This window comes from Misgurnus anguillicaudatus, unplaced genomic scaffold (genome assembly GCF_027580225.2).
Source record: "Misgurnus anguillicaudatus unplaced genomic scaffold, ASM2758022v2 HiC_scaffold_34, whole genome shotgun sequence".
In the NCBI taxonomy this organism is placed as follows: domain Eukaryota; kingdom Metazoa; phylum Chordata; class Actinopteri; order Cypriniformes; family Cobitidae; genus Misgurnus; species Misgurnus anguillicaudatus.
Genome location: NW_027395284.1, coordinates 1888329 through 1901852, shown reverse-complemented (window position 1 = coordinate 1901852; position 13524 = coordinate 1888329). Strand labels below are relative to the sequence as shown.

General features: G+C 35.5%; 2 non-coding genes across 2 annotated transcripts; both read right to left on the bottom strand.

The window, feature by feature from the left end:
- Positions 1–6568: 6568 nt before the first annotated feature.
- Positions 6569–6733, bottom strand: LOC129435151 (U1 spliceosomal RNA). Its single transcript, XR_008641142.2, has one exon. It is a non-coding gene; the product is annotated as a U1 spliceosomal RNA (small nuclear RNA).
- A 1073-nt stretch (positions 6734–7806) lies between these two features.
- LOC129434922 (U2 spliceosomal RNA) lies at positions 7807–7997 on the bottom strand. The gene has a single exon (XR_008641034.1). It is a non-coding gene; the product is annotated as a U2 spliceosomal RNA (small nuclear RNA).
- Between the last annotated feature and the right edge of the window lie 5527 nt (positions 7998–13524).

Here is a 13524-nt window from a genome sequence, read left to right as displayed (position 1 = left end):
AATTAAGTTGAAACTGAAATTAAGTTTATTTTTCTTACCCCGCCGGCAGATATTTTTACTTGTTTTAAATATAAACCTGTTGATTTTTGTAATTTATTTCAATTATTACAATACATAACATCTTAAGCCACTTTGCGTAACAAGTAAATGCATCTCGATTTAAGAATTGTCAGATATTTACTAGAAAACAAGACAATAACAGCAAGACAGACCTTAATTTACTTTTTTCTTCCAAACATGAATTTACAGACGGCTGGAAATTTTAAATAAAACAACTAGACATACCTATTCGGGTCTGCTCCCGTTTGCTGTGATGAACGGGGTCTTGGTCCAAAGCACATTTTGAGGAATACTTACACATTTTACTTCTTATTTCTTTAGAATTAATTATTATTTATTTTCAATTACAAAGTATGCGATCTGATTTTCTAATCGCGGTGTGTTTTATTCCTCGTTTGCTTGCATGGATTTGCTTTATTTATTTTGCTTGTTGCATTTAAATGCACATTTGATTTGTTGCCGCATTATCCTGTGTTAATGTATTTCAACGTGCTCATAAACAAAAAGTGCGTTATTATAACCAATTATATAGCTGTGAAATATATAAAAGTATTCCCAAAAACCCAGGTAAAAAAGTAAAATAAAAAATAAACCATTTTGATTTAGCAAAAGTTTACAAATAAATGCACTCCCTGTACACAACAAGCACGTCTGGTTACCATTCATGTTTTGCATGATTTAAGTCTCGTCGCATACATGTTTGCGTAAGGATTTGATATTTATTTTTTGTGGAAGTTTATTAAACTAAAAGGCTTTGTATTTTTGCTCCGTGAGCCGCTTGGACGCTGTTTAAATAGTCATCGGGAGTTAACTGTATTTTGCTGTCCTGCAGTTTTTTTCTTTCTTTACGTGTGTATATAAGTGTATGTACCATTTATATAACTATTTCCACATGTAATATCTGAGCGGTGGTTTTTGAGACTTAAACAGAAGGCGAGAGTATGTTTGTGTGTTTTGGTTTATTTTTGGTTCGTCACTGCTTTTAAGAACTATGCACTGATTTGCTGTGTGGTTTGTCCCTTCTGTTAAAAAGTGGATTTAATCTAGTCTCTCCAATTGTGGGTAAATAACCGGTGGGCCGTAAATTTTATCTTTTAAATATTTTTAAGCACTTTCTGTAAAAAATAAATTTGTACTATTTTTGGAGAGTCACGTCTCTGTCTTTAATCCCATCCGAACCAGCAGGGTCCTTTTCATATTTTTGTAACTTTTTTGTTTGTTTATTTTTTCTCTTGGGTTCAATCTATTTTCCTGTGTGAATAAATAACCCAGGTGACCTAGTCGGTTCCTTTTCATACCTTTAACCAAAGGTTACACATGCAAGCAAACGAGGAATAACACATACGATTAGATCATCACGTCACATACTTTGGAATTAATAAGAAACAATTATTCAGTCTAAAGAAATGAGAAGTAAAACGTGTATGTACTTCTTCAAATGGGCACACTTTGGACAACGACCCCCGTCATTACAGTAAAATGTTTTCCCTACTTCCGGTCAAAGCCGCCATTTTGTGAAATGGGCATATAGGCGACGCTGGAGCATGCCGCCATTGTCTCTGTTCAACAAAACAATTGTGTTTATATATAGATCTATTCGATTTTTTTTCGATTTCAATCACCGAATACAAGGTACAACACGATGCCATCTGGCCCTTCTCTCTGGTTTATGTTTGTAAGGAAAATAGAGGGCGAAATTCCATTTCAGTCAAACATTCCTTCGTGCCACGCTGCTTTTTTTCTTTGAACGAAAAAAAAACCCCGTGTGCTCCGCCTATACAATTCGTTTTCCTGTTTATGATTATTTTATGCTTAAAACAAGCAAATAAATCTGCCTAAAGGGTAAGAAAAAAAGTCGTGAACTTTTCCCATAAATACTATTTCAAGAAAAACTGTCCTACCCCACTGGCCGATTTTTTGCTTGTTTAAACTCACTTCGATTGCATATATAAAAATATTGTCTACAAACTAGATCACCGGGCAGATGTTTATCTTTTTAGTATCCACCGAAGACACATGCGAACCTGCATATGGGCCAAACTTTTCCACAATACACATTCGTTGTGTGCACGCGCCATTGTCTTTGTTCAACGCGACAGCGTGCTCCGCCTAAATAATTTGACCCATTTTAACATGGGTTTGTTTCTCGTTGTTGTTTTTTCTTTGAAAACAATCTATATAGCGCTCTCCACAATCGTTTTGGTGTTAGCTTTACGTGGAATAGAAACACACAAAAGTACTGAGCGAACGAGAAACATATTATAGAACGCGCAACATCATATAGATCACGGATTGGAAACCAAACTGGCAACCACGCACAAAAGAAGCAAACTCTGGTTTTAAACTCACCTTATTTGTGCCCGGAAAGCGCCCGAGTCGATGAACGGAGTGGACGGAGCAAGCCTCGCTTCCATTTCCGAAGGTCAAAAATCCATTTAAACTTGTAGTCCCCGGTGTCCACTTGTTCTTGTCCAAAAAGCCGAGAAGCGATACCGCAATGGGAGCCGGAGAAGGCGCTGGCTGTCGGGATGGAGGTTAACGGGTCAGAGGTCTGGCACTGAAGGTCTGGGTCCATTCCTCACCGTGTGCATTTCACTCTATACGTGTAAAAAACATACAAATACATAAAATACATACAGAAACAGTTATCACTTACACAAAAAGAACATGAAGGTAAAGCTTCAGTTAATTTGCCTGCTGATTGCTTTTTGCATGCACATAAAAAACTGAACAAAACTGATATACTAAACAAAATAGGCCCTAAAATTGAGGAACACCAGTTGTATAGCTATTTTTTAAATATGAAATAAGACAATAAATTACAAATAACATTTGAATGCCTGCAGCTTGTTCATGTCCACTCCACAAAAAAAAACAGTGTGACCCTTCTATTTGGTTTCAAGTTTGAAAGTTTCGAACCTATGCAACACTCTTAAGACAAATGCTCCTAAAAAGTACCAAATAAGGGTTCCTCAGCATGTAACCACAGCAGAACCCGTTTTTTGGTACTATATGGAAACTTTTTATAAGGTTCTATAAAGAATCTTGCCTTGAAAAGTGCTCGCCTCAATGGTGCTATAAAAAAACATTAATTTATCAGCTGTCAGGAGTGACATTTTTGTTACTTATCCACTTTTTAATGTATAACACTTGATAAAGATTATTTATTGTCAATTCTTCACATGTTTCAAGCATACAAAGCAATCGAAATACAAGGTGCATCAGCATTCAGTTAATATGCCACCTGGAGCTGGAATCAGCTTTCAGAAGAGATCAGATGTGTTTCAACGGTAGACACTTTTAAATCTAGATGAAAAACACGACGGTTTAACTTTGCATTTACTGAATGATTTAAAACAGTACGAATGAAACAGTATAAAAGAATACAACAGTATGAACCTGTAGCTGGAATCAGCTTTCGGATGAGATCAGATGTGTTTCAACAGTAGGCACTTTTAAACCTAGATTAAAAACACATCAGTTTAACTTTGCATTTACTGAATGATTTAAAACAGTACGAATGAAACAGTATAAAAGAATACAACAGTATGAACCTGTAGCTGGAATCAGCTTTCAAATGAGATCAGATGTGTTTCAACAGTGGGCACTTTTAAACCTAGATTAAAGACACATCGATTTAACTTTGCATTTACTGAAGAATATAAAACAGTACGAATAAAACAGTATAAAAGAATACAACAGTATGATCGGTTTAACTTTGCATTTACTGAATGATTTAAAACAGTACGAATGAAACAGTATAAAAGAATACAACAGTATGAACCTGTAGCTGGAATCAGCTTTCAGATGAGATCAGATGTGTTTCAACAGTAGGCACTTTTAAATCTAGATTTAAAGACACATCGGTTTAACTTTGCATTTACTGAAGAATTTGAAACAGTACGAATGAAACAGTATAAAAGAATACAACAGTATAAACCTGTAGCTGGAATCAGCTTTCAGATGAGATCAGATGTGTTTCAACAGTAGGCACTTTTAAATCTAGATTAAAGACACAACGGTTTAACTTTGCATTTACTGAATAAACAGTACGAATAAAACATTATAAAAGAATACAACAGTATGATCGGTTTAACTTTGCATTTACTGAATGATTTAAAACAGTACGAATGAAACAGTATAAAAGAATACAACAGTATGAACCTGTAGCTGGAATCAGCTTTCAAATGAGATCAGATGTGTTTCAACAGTGGGCACTTTTAAACCTAGATTAAAGACACATCGGTTTAACTTTGCATTTACTGAAGAATATAAAACAGTACGAATAAAAGAGTATAAAAGAATACAACAGTATGATCGGTTTAACTTTGCATTTACTGAATGATTTAAAACAGAACGAATAAAACAGTATAAAAGAATACAACAGTATGAACCTGTAGCTGGAATCAGCTTTCAAATGAGATCAGATGTGTTTCAACAGAAGACACTTTTAAATCTAGATTAAAAACACATCGGTTTAACTTTGCATTTACTGAATGATTTAAAACAGTACGAATAAAAGAGTATAAAAGAATACAACAGTATGATCGGTTTAACTTTGCATTTACTGAATGATTTAAAACAGTACGAATAAAACAGTATAAAAGAATACAACAGTATGATCGGTTTAACTTTAGATTTACTGAATGATTTAAAACAGTACGAATAAAACAGTATAAAAGAATACAACAGTATGAACCTGTATAGCTGGAATCAGCTTCAGATGAGATCAGATGTGTTTCAACAGTAGGCACTTTTAAATCTAGATTAAAAACACCATCGGTTTAACTTTGCATTTACTGAATGATTTAAAATAAAACAGTATAAAAGAATAAAACAGTATGAACCTTACCTGTTATAAAGGGAATGAAGCTTACGGTATGGTGCTTACCTGCAGAAATAAATAAAGTACAAAAAGAACACACAGAACTTCAATTTTCAACCTGTTTGTGATTACCACACAATCCCGTCACCTGGCTGTGGTCTTCATTTGGTGAACGGTTCTTCACTCATAATTGACCTATACAAGAAATAGAGAAGAATATTAAGCAATTCTGCTCTTACATTTAGATGTGCCCCAAGAACACAGACACACCGGCTCCAAAATGTTGAAACAGTACATTTCTGTTATTTTAATGTGGCAAATGTGTCAGCTTTAAAAGAATCATACCTTACCTTTTAAACAGGATGCGCACTGCATTAAATACCTTTACTCCCAGCATAAGCAAGCAATTTTCAAAATGCTTTAAAAGTAAATGGTGATTATTTTACTTGTTTGCCTGTTTTTGACTACCATAGAATCCTGTCGCCTGGATTCCAACCTATCATTTTCAGGCTTGTAAAGCAAATAATGAAATACATTATCATTGACTTCCATAGTAGGAAAAAAATATTTTGGAAGTATCGTGATAAATGATGAAGAAAATATTTTGAAAAATGATGGTTAGCACACAGTCGATGGTACCTATTAAATTTCATCATATTTTTTTATTCCTACTATGGAAGTCAATGGTCACTATCTGCTGTGGGTTTACCATCATTCCTCAAAATATCTTCTTTTGTGTTAATCAGAAAAAACGAACGCATACAGGTTTAAAACAACACGAGGATGAGTAAATGATGACAGAATTATCATTATTATAAATTGAAATATTTTCTTACTGCAAGTCATTTAGGTAATCAAGAAAATACTTTACCCGTTGTCTTTGCAAGTTAAACAAATACAGCTTTGCTTCCAGGTCTGTCGACGTTGCTGTGGTTTTTCGACAGCTGTAGTATGAAGGGTAGCGAATGAATGAATACATTGCACAAAAAATCCTTTTTAACTATGCAAATATCTAAAAAGTCTTAAAATAAGATGCATTATTTTGATGAGCAAAAGGACATAAGAAAATAAGCCTAGCCTTTCGGGAGAAAAAACATAAAATTTAAGTGAATTTGGGCTTAAAACAAGCAAATAAATCTGCCAAAGGGGTTAGAAACAAATCTAGATTTAAACACCTAATTCAAGAAAAATTGTCTTAGCCCATTGGCAGATTTGTTGGCTTGTTTTAATGTACATTCATGTACAATATTTCGTTTTGTCTTGTATTTCTAAGCATTTTGTACTGCCCAACGTTGTCTAGGTTGTTTAACGGTTGTCATTTTCTTTTAAAAGCTTTATAATTTATTAGTTTGGATGATTGCCATTCCTGAGAACCGCTTACATTGTAAGTAAAAGAATCATCTAAGCATTATTTTGTTGAATGTCTCTTAGACATGTAGCTGTTTGATTGTGGTTCTATTTAATGGCCAGTCTATACTTGGGGAACGGTCAAACGTCTATTAGATTTTCACTGACAGCCCAAATTAAGCCTTGTTTTAGCCTAGACACATATTCGCGGTCTATTAGAAGTTATGTAGTCGTTTAATAGCCGCTTTTTGATGACCAATGCGTTCTTGTGCCGTGGTTAGGCGTCTCTTGGATTTTCCGTAAAAAGACAAACGAATCTATTTTTAACACAAAGGCCAGGGGAGAGCGCGAACGCAGTCCCCCACTATCAGAAATTTTGCAGTCGAGATTCCCACATTTGGGGAATTCGCAAAGGGTCAGCACAACCGGAGTGCAATGGCTGAGCCTCGCCCTGGGTGAACCACCTTCATGATCATGGTATCTCCCCTGCCAGGTAAGTATGAGCAACAGCCTTTGAGGCCAGACGGCCGCATCTTCCTGTGACCGATCGCATCGACGGCGCCCCCGAAGGCCGTCCGACTACCATTTCATTACTGTGTGTGACCAGGTGGAAAGGCGCACGAAGCCAGGTCTGAAACCAAATATTCTTCGAGATCTACCCATTTTCCGTTCCCAGCCCGGTTAAACCGTGCAGAGAGAAAAACGTGAAACAATTTAAATCAAATGGATTTAAATAGCGCATTTCAATATATCGTTTCGTTATTACAAAGTAACTTTACGTGGAATAGAAACAAAGAAATGTACAGAGCAATCGAGAAACAACGAAAGCATAGCAATTTTAGAACGTGGATAAATAAAAACACAAGGGCTCAATGACTTACCCGTTGTCGTTGTGAGTTAAACAAATACAGCTATGCTTCCAGATCTGCCGACGTTGCTGTGGTTCTTCGACAGCTGTAGTACAGTGAAAAAAAAGTTTTCAGGTGTTTTGAACATCCCAATCTGTCTCGTTCGCTTTTTCAGCTGTGTCGATGATGTTTAAGTCGTCATCGTGTCACCTCCAAAATACGAATGCATACAGGTTGAAAACAACACGAGGATGAATAAATGATGACAGAGTTATCATTATAAATTAAAATATTTTCTTACTGCAAGTCATTTAGGTAATCAAGAAAATACTTTACCCGTTGTCTTAAACAAATACAGCTATGCTTCCAGGCGTGTCGACGTTGCTGTGGTTTTTCGACCGCTGTAGTATGAAGGGTAGTGGAAAAAAAGTTTTCAGGTGTTTTTAACATCCCAAACTGTCTCGTACGATTTTCTTGCGCCTTCAGCTGTGTCGAGGCTGTTTAATTCGTCCTGGTATCACCTCCGCAAACTGTAAGGAAAATAATTAAATACATTACAAAAACATTTCGTTATCAGCGTGTTCATTTCCATGCAAGCTTTTCGTTAAACCAATAATGCCAACGAATACACAGCACTTTTAAAACACACGAATTAAAAAACACTCTGTCATTCACGCACAAAAGAAACAAATTCTGTTTTTTACCTAACTTATTTGTCCCCGAGAAGGGGAGCGCACCGTTCATGGAAACACTGCAATACCACGTCGATGCATGGAGTGGAAGGAGCAAGCTCCGCTTCCATTTCCGAAGGTCAAAAATCCATTTAACGTATAGTCCCCGGGTAGGAGACGTATCAGACATTAAACTGATAAGAACAGATACTACACTTGATCTTAGCCAAAAGGCCGAGAAGCGATACCGCAATAGACGCAGCCAAAGGGGAGCCGGCGAAGGCGCTGGCTTTCGGGGTGGAGGCTAGCGGGCATTTAACTCTAATATGAAGTAGTATGTAATATGAAGGGTAGAGTGAAAAAAAAGTGTTAAAGTGTTTTAAACATCCACATCTGTTCGTTTACTTTGTATTTTTTTCCTGTTTTCGAGTAAAAAAGAATTCTTAAATCGAGATGCATTTTCTTAAGCAAAGTGGCTTAGATTTTAAGTCTTGTTTACTGAAATAAATTCTAAAATGTAATAGGTTAAGGCCTAAATCAAGTAAAAATATATGCCAGTGGTTTAAGGGAAATAAACCTAAATTGAGTTTATTATTGCATTAAGTTGGAACAGAAATTAAGTTTATTTTTCTTACCCCACCGGCAGATATTTTTACTTGTTTTAAATATAAACCTGTTGCTTTTTAGAATTTATTTCAATTATTACAACACATAATATCTTAAGCCACTTTGCTTAACAAGTAAATGCATCTCGATTTAAGAATGGTCAGATATTTACTAGAAAACAAGACAAAAACTTCCAAACATGAATTTACAGACGGCTGGAAATTTTAAACAAAATAACTAGACATACCTATTCGGGTCTGCTCCCGTTTGCTGTGATGAAGGGGGTCTTAGTCCAAAGCACATTTTGAGGAATACTTACACATTTTACTTCTTATTTCTTTAGAATTAATTATTATTTATTTTCAATTACAAAGTATGCGATCTGATTTTCTAATCGCGGTGTGTTTTATTCCTCGTTTGCTTGCATGGATTTGCTTTATTTATTTTGCTTGTTGCATTTAAATGCACATTTGATTTGTTGCCGCATTATCCTGTGTTAATGTATTTCAACGTGCTTATAAACAAAAAGTGCGTTATTATAACCAATTATATAGCTGTGAAATATATAAAAGTATTCCCAAAAACCCAGGTAAAAAAGTAAAATAAAAAATAAACCATTTTGATTTAGCAAAAGTTTACAAATAAATGCACTCCCTGTACACAACAAGCACGTCTGGTTACCATTCATGTTTTGCATGATTTAAGTCTCGTCGCATACATGTTTGCGTAAGGATTTGATATTTATTTTTTGTGGAAGTTTATTAAACTAAAAGGCTTTGTATTTTTGCTCCGTGAGCCGCTTGGACGCTGTTTAAATAGTCATCGGGAGTTAACTGTATTTTGCTGTCCTGCAGTTTTTTTCTTTCTTTACGTGTGTATATAAGTGTATGTACCATTTATATAACTATTTCCACATGTAATATCTGAGCGGTGGTTTTTGAGACTTAAACAGAAGGCGAGAGTATGTTTGTGTGTTTTGGTTTATTTTTGGTTCGTCACTGCTTTTAAGAACTATGCACTGATTTGCTGTGTGGTTTGTCCCTTCTGTTAAAAAGTGGATTTAATCTAGTCTCTCCAATTGTGGGTAAATAACCGGTGGGCCGTAAATTTTATCTTTTAAATATTTTTAAGCACTTTCTGTAAAAAATAAATTTGTACTATTTTTGGAGAGTCACGTCTCTGTCTTTAATCCCATCCGAACCAGCAGGGTCCTTTTCATATTTTTGTAACTTTTTTGTTTGTTTATTTTTTCTCTTGGGTTCAATCTATTTTCCTGTGTGAATAAATAACCCAGGTGACCTAGTCGGTTCCTTTTCATACCTTTAACCAAAGGTTACACATGCAAGCAAACGAGGAATAACACATACGATTAGATCATCACGTCACATACTTTGGAATTAATAAGAAACAATTATTCAGTCTAAAGAAATGAGAAGTAAAACGTGTATGTACTTCTTCAAATGGGCACACTTTGGACAACGACCCCCGTCATTACAGTAAAATGTTTCCCTACTTCCGGTCAAAGCCGCCATTTTGTGAAATGGGCATATAGGCGACGCTGGAGCATGCCGCCATTGTCTCTGTTCAACAAAACAATTGTGTTTATATATAGATCTATTCGATTTTTTTTCGATTTCAATCACCGAATACAAGGTACAACACGATGCCATCTGGCCCTTCTCTCTGGTTTATGTTTGTAAGGAAAATAGAGGGCGAAATTCCATTTCAGTCAAACATTCCTTCGTGCCACGCTGCTTTTTTTCTTTGAACGAAAAAAAAACCCGTGTGCTCCGCCTAAGTGCGTTATTATAATTCATTATATAGCTGCGAAATATATAAAAGTATTCCCAGCAAACACAAAACGTTTTTATAACGTTTTTGTATTTGCTGGGTTGGCATCACTTTCTTTAGCTCACACAAAATTCTACCAAAAAACAGCATATCATTTTCTACTAAATAACTGCATACACTGTGGATTAAAAATGTCCGGAATGCGAACCTGGTAAAACCCAGGTAAAAAAAGCAAATAAAAAATAAACCATTTTGATTTAGCAAAAGTTTACAAATAAATGCACTCCCTGTACACAACAAGCACGTCTCGTTACCATTCATATTTTGCGTGATTTAAGTTTCGTCGCATACATTTTGGAATAAAATAAGGCTTTTAATGTATGCAGACTTCATTCTCCATTAAGGGCTTATCAATCATAATGAACGCTGTTAACTATTCTCATTGAATGGTCTAAATCCAATGCTGGTAAAGAAATCAAATGTCCATTTAAACGCAACAAGCAAACAGCTATGCTTCCAGGTCTGTCGACGTTGCTGTGGTTTTTCGACAGCTGTAATATGAAGGGTAGAGTGAAAAAAGTGTTTAAGTGTTTTAACATCCAAATCTGTTCGTTTACTTGCTACTTTTTTCCTGTTTTCGAGTAAAAAAATAATTCTTAAATCGAGATGCATTTTCTTGTTAAGCAAAGTGGCTTAGATTTTAAGTCTTGTTTACTGAAATCAATTCTAAAATGTAATAGGTTAAGGCCTAAATCAAGTAAAAATATATGCCAGTGGGTTAAGGGAAATAAACCTAAATTGAGTTTATTATTGAATTCAGTTGAAACTGAAATTAAGTTTATTTTTCTTACCCCGCCAGCAGATATTTTTACTTGTTTTAAATATAAACCTGTTGATTTTTGTAATTTATTTCAATTATTACAATACATAACATCTTAAGCCACTTTGCGTAACAAGTAAATGCATCTCGATTTAAGAATTGTCAGATATTTACTAGAAAACAAGACAATAACAGCAAGACAGACCTTAATTTACTTTTTTCTTCCAAACATGAATTTACAGACGGCTGGACATTTTAAATAAAACAACTAGACATACCTATTCGGGTCTGCTCCCGTTTGCTGTGATGAACGGGGTCTTGGTCCAAAGCACATTTTGAGGAATACTTACACATTTTACTTCTTATTTCTTTAGAATTAATTATTATTTATTTTCAATTACAAAGTATGCGATCTGATTTTCTAATCGCGGTGTGTTTTATTCCTCGTTTGCTTGCATGGATTTGCTTTATTTATTTTGCTTGTTGCATTTAAATGCACATTTGATTTGTTGCCGCATTATCCTGTGTTAATGTATTTCAACGTGCTCATAAACAAAAAGTGCGTTATTATAACCAATTATATAGCTGTGAAATATATAAAAGTATTCCCAAAAACCCAGGTAAAAAAGTAAAATAAAAAATAAACCATTTTGATTTAGCAAAAGTTTACAAATAAATGCACTCCCTGTACACAACAAGCACGTCTGGTTACCATTCATGTTTTGCATGATTTAAGTCTCGTCGCATACATGTTTGCGTAAGGATTTGATATTTATTTTTTGTGGAAGTTTATTAAACTAAAAGGCTTTGTATTTTTGCTCCGTGAGCCGCTTGGACGCTGTTTAAATAGTCATCGGGAGTTAACTGTATTTTGCTGTCCTGCAGTTTTTTTCTTTCTTTACGTGTGTATATAAGTGTATGTACCATTTATATAACTATTTCCACATGTAATATCTGAGCGGTGGTTTTTGAGACTTAAACAGAAGGCGAGAGTATGTTTGTGTGTTTTGGTTTATTTTTGGTTCGTCACTGCTTTTAAGAACTATGCACTGATTTGCTGTGTGGTTTGTCCCTTCTGTTAAAAAGTGGATTTAATCTAGTCTCTCCAATTGTGGGTAAATAACCGGTGGGCCGTAAATTTTATCTTTTAAATATTTTTAAGCACTTTCTGTAAAAAATAAATTTGTACTATTTTTGGAGAGTCACGTCTCTGTCTTTAATCCCATCCGAACCAGCAGGGTCCTTTTCATATTTTTGTAACTTTTTTGTTTGTTTATTTTTTCTCTTGGGTTCAATCTATTTTCCTGTGTGAATAAATAACCCAGGTGACCTAGTCGGTTCCTTTTCATACCTTTAACCAAAGGTTACACATGCAAGCAAACGAGGAATAACACATACGATTAGATCATCACGTCACATACTTTGGAATTAATAAGAAACAATTATTCAGTCTAAAGAAATGAGAAGTAAAACGTGTATGTACTTCTTCAAATGGGCACACTTTGGACAACGACCCCCGTCATTACAGTAAAATGTTTTCCCTACTTCCGGTCAAAGCCGCCATTTTGTGAAATGGGCATATAGGCGACGCTGGAGCATGCCGCCATTGTCTCTGTTCAACAAAACAATTGTGTTTATATATAGATCTATTCGATTTTTTTTTCGATTTCAATCACCGAATACAAGGTACAACACGATGCCATCTGGCCCTTCTCTCTGGTTTATGTTTGTAAGGAAAATAGAGGGCGAAATTCCATTTCAGTCAAACATTCCTTCGTGCCACGCTGCTTTTTTTCTTTGAACGAAAAAAAACCCCGTGTGCTCCGCCTATACAATTCGTTTTCCTGTTTATGATTATTTTATGCTTAAAACAAGCAAATAAATCTGCCTAAAGGGTAAGAAAAAAAGTCGTGAACTTTTCCCATAAATACTATTTCAAGAAAAACTGTCCTACCCCACTGGCCGATTTTTTGCTTGTTTAAATTCACTTCGATTGCATATATAAAAATATTGTCTACAAACTAGATCACCGGGCAGATGTTTATCTTTTTAGTATCCACCGAAGACACATGCGAACCTGCATATGGGCCAAACTTTTCCACAATACACATTCGTTGTGTGCACGCGCCATTGTCTTTGTTCAACGCGACAGCGTGCTCCGCCTAAATAATTTGACCCATTTTAACATGGGTTTGTTTCTCGTTGTTGTTTTTTCTTTGAAAACAATCTATATAGCGCTCTCCACAATCGTTTTGGTGTTAGCTTTACGTGGAATAGAAACACACAAAAGTACTGAGCGAACGAGAAACATATTATAGAACGCGCAACATCATATAGATCACGGATTGGAAACCAAACTGGCAACCACGCACAAAAGAAGCAAACTCTGGTTTTAAACTCACCTTATTTGTGCCCGGAAAGCGCCCGAGTCGATGAACGGAGTGGACGGAGCAAGCCTCGCTTCCATTTCCGAAGGTCAAAAATCCATTTAAACTTGTAGTCCCCGGTGTCCACTTGTTCTTGTCCAAAAAGCCGAGAAGCGATACCGCAATGGGA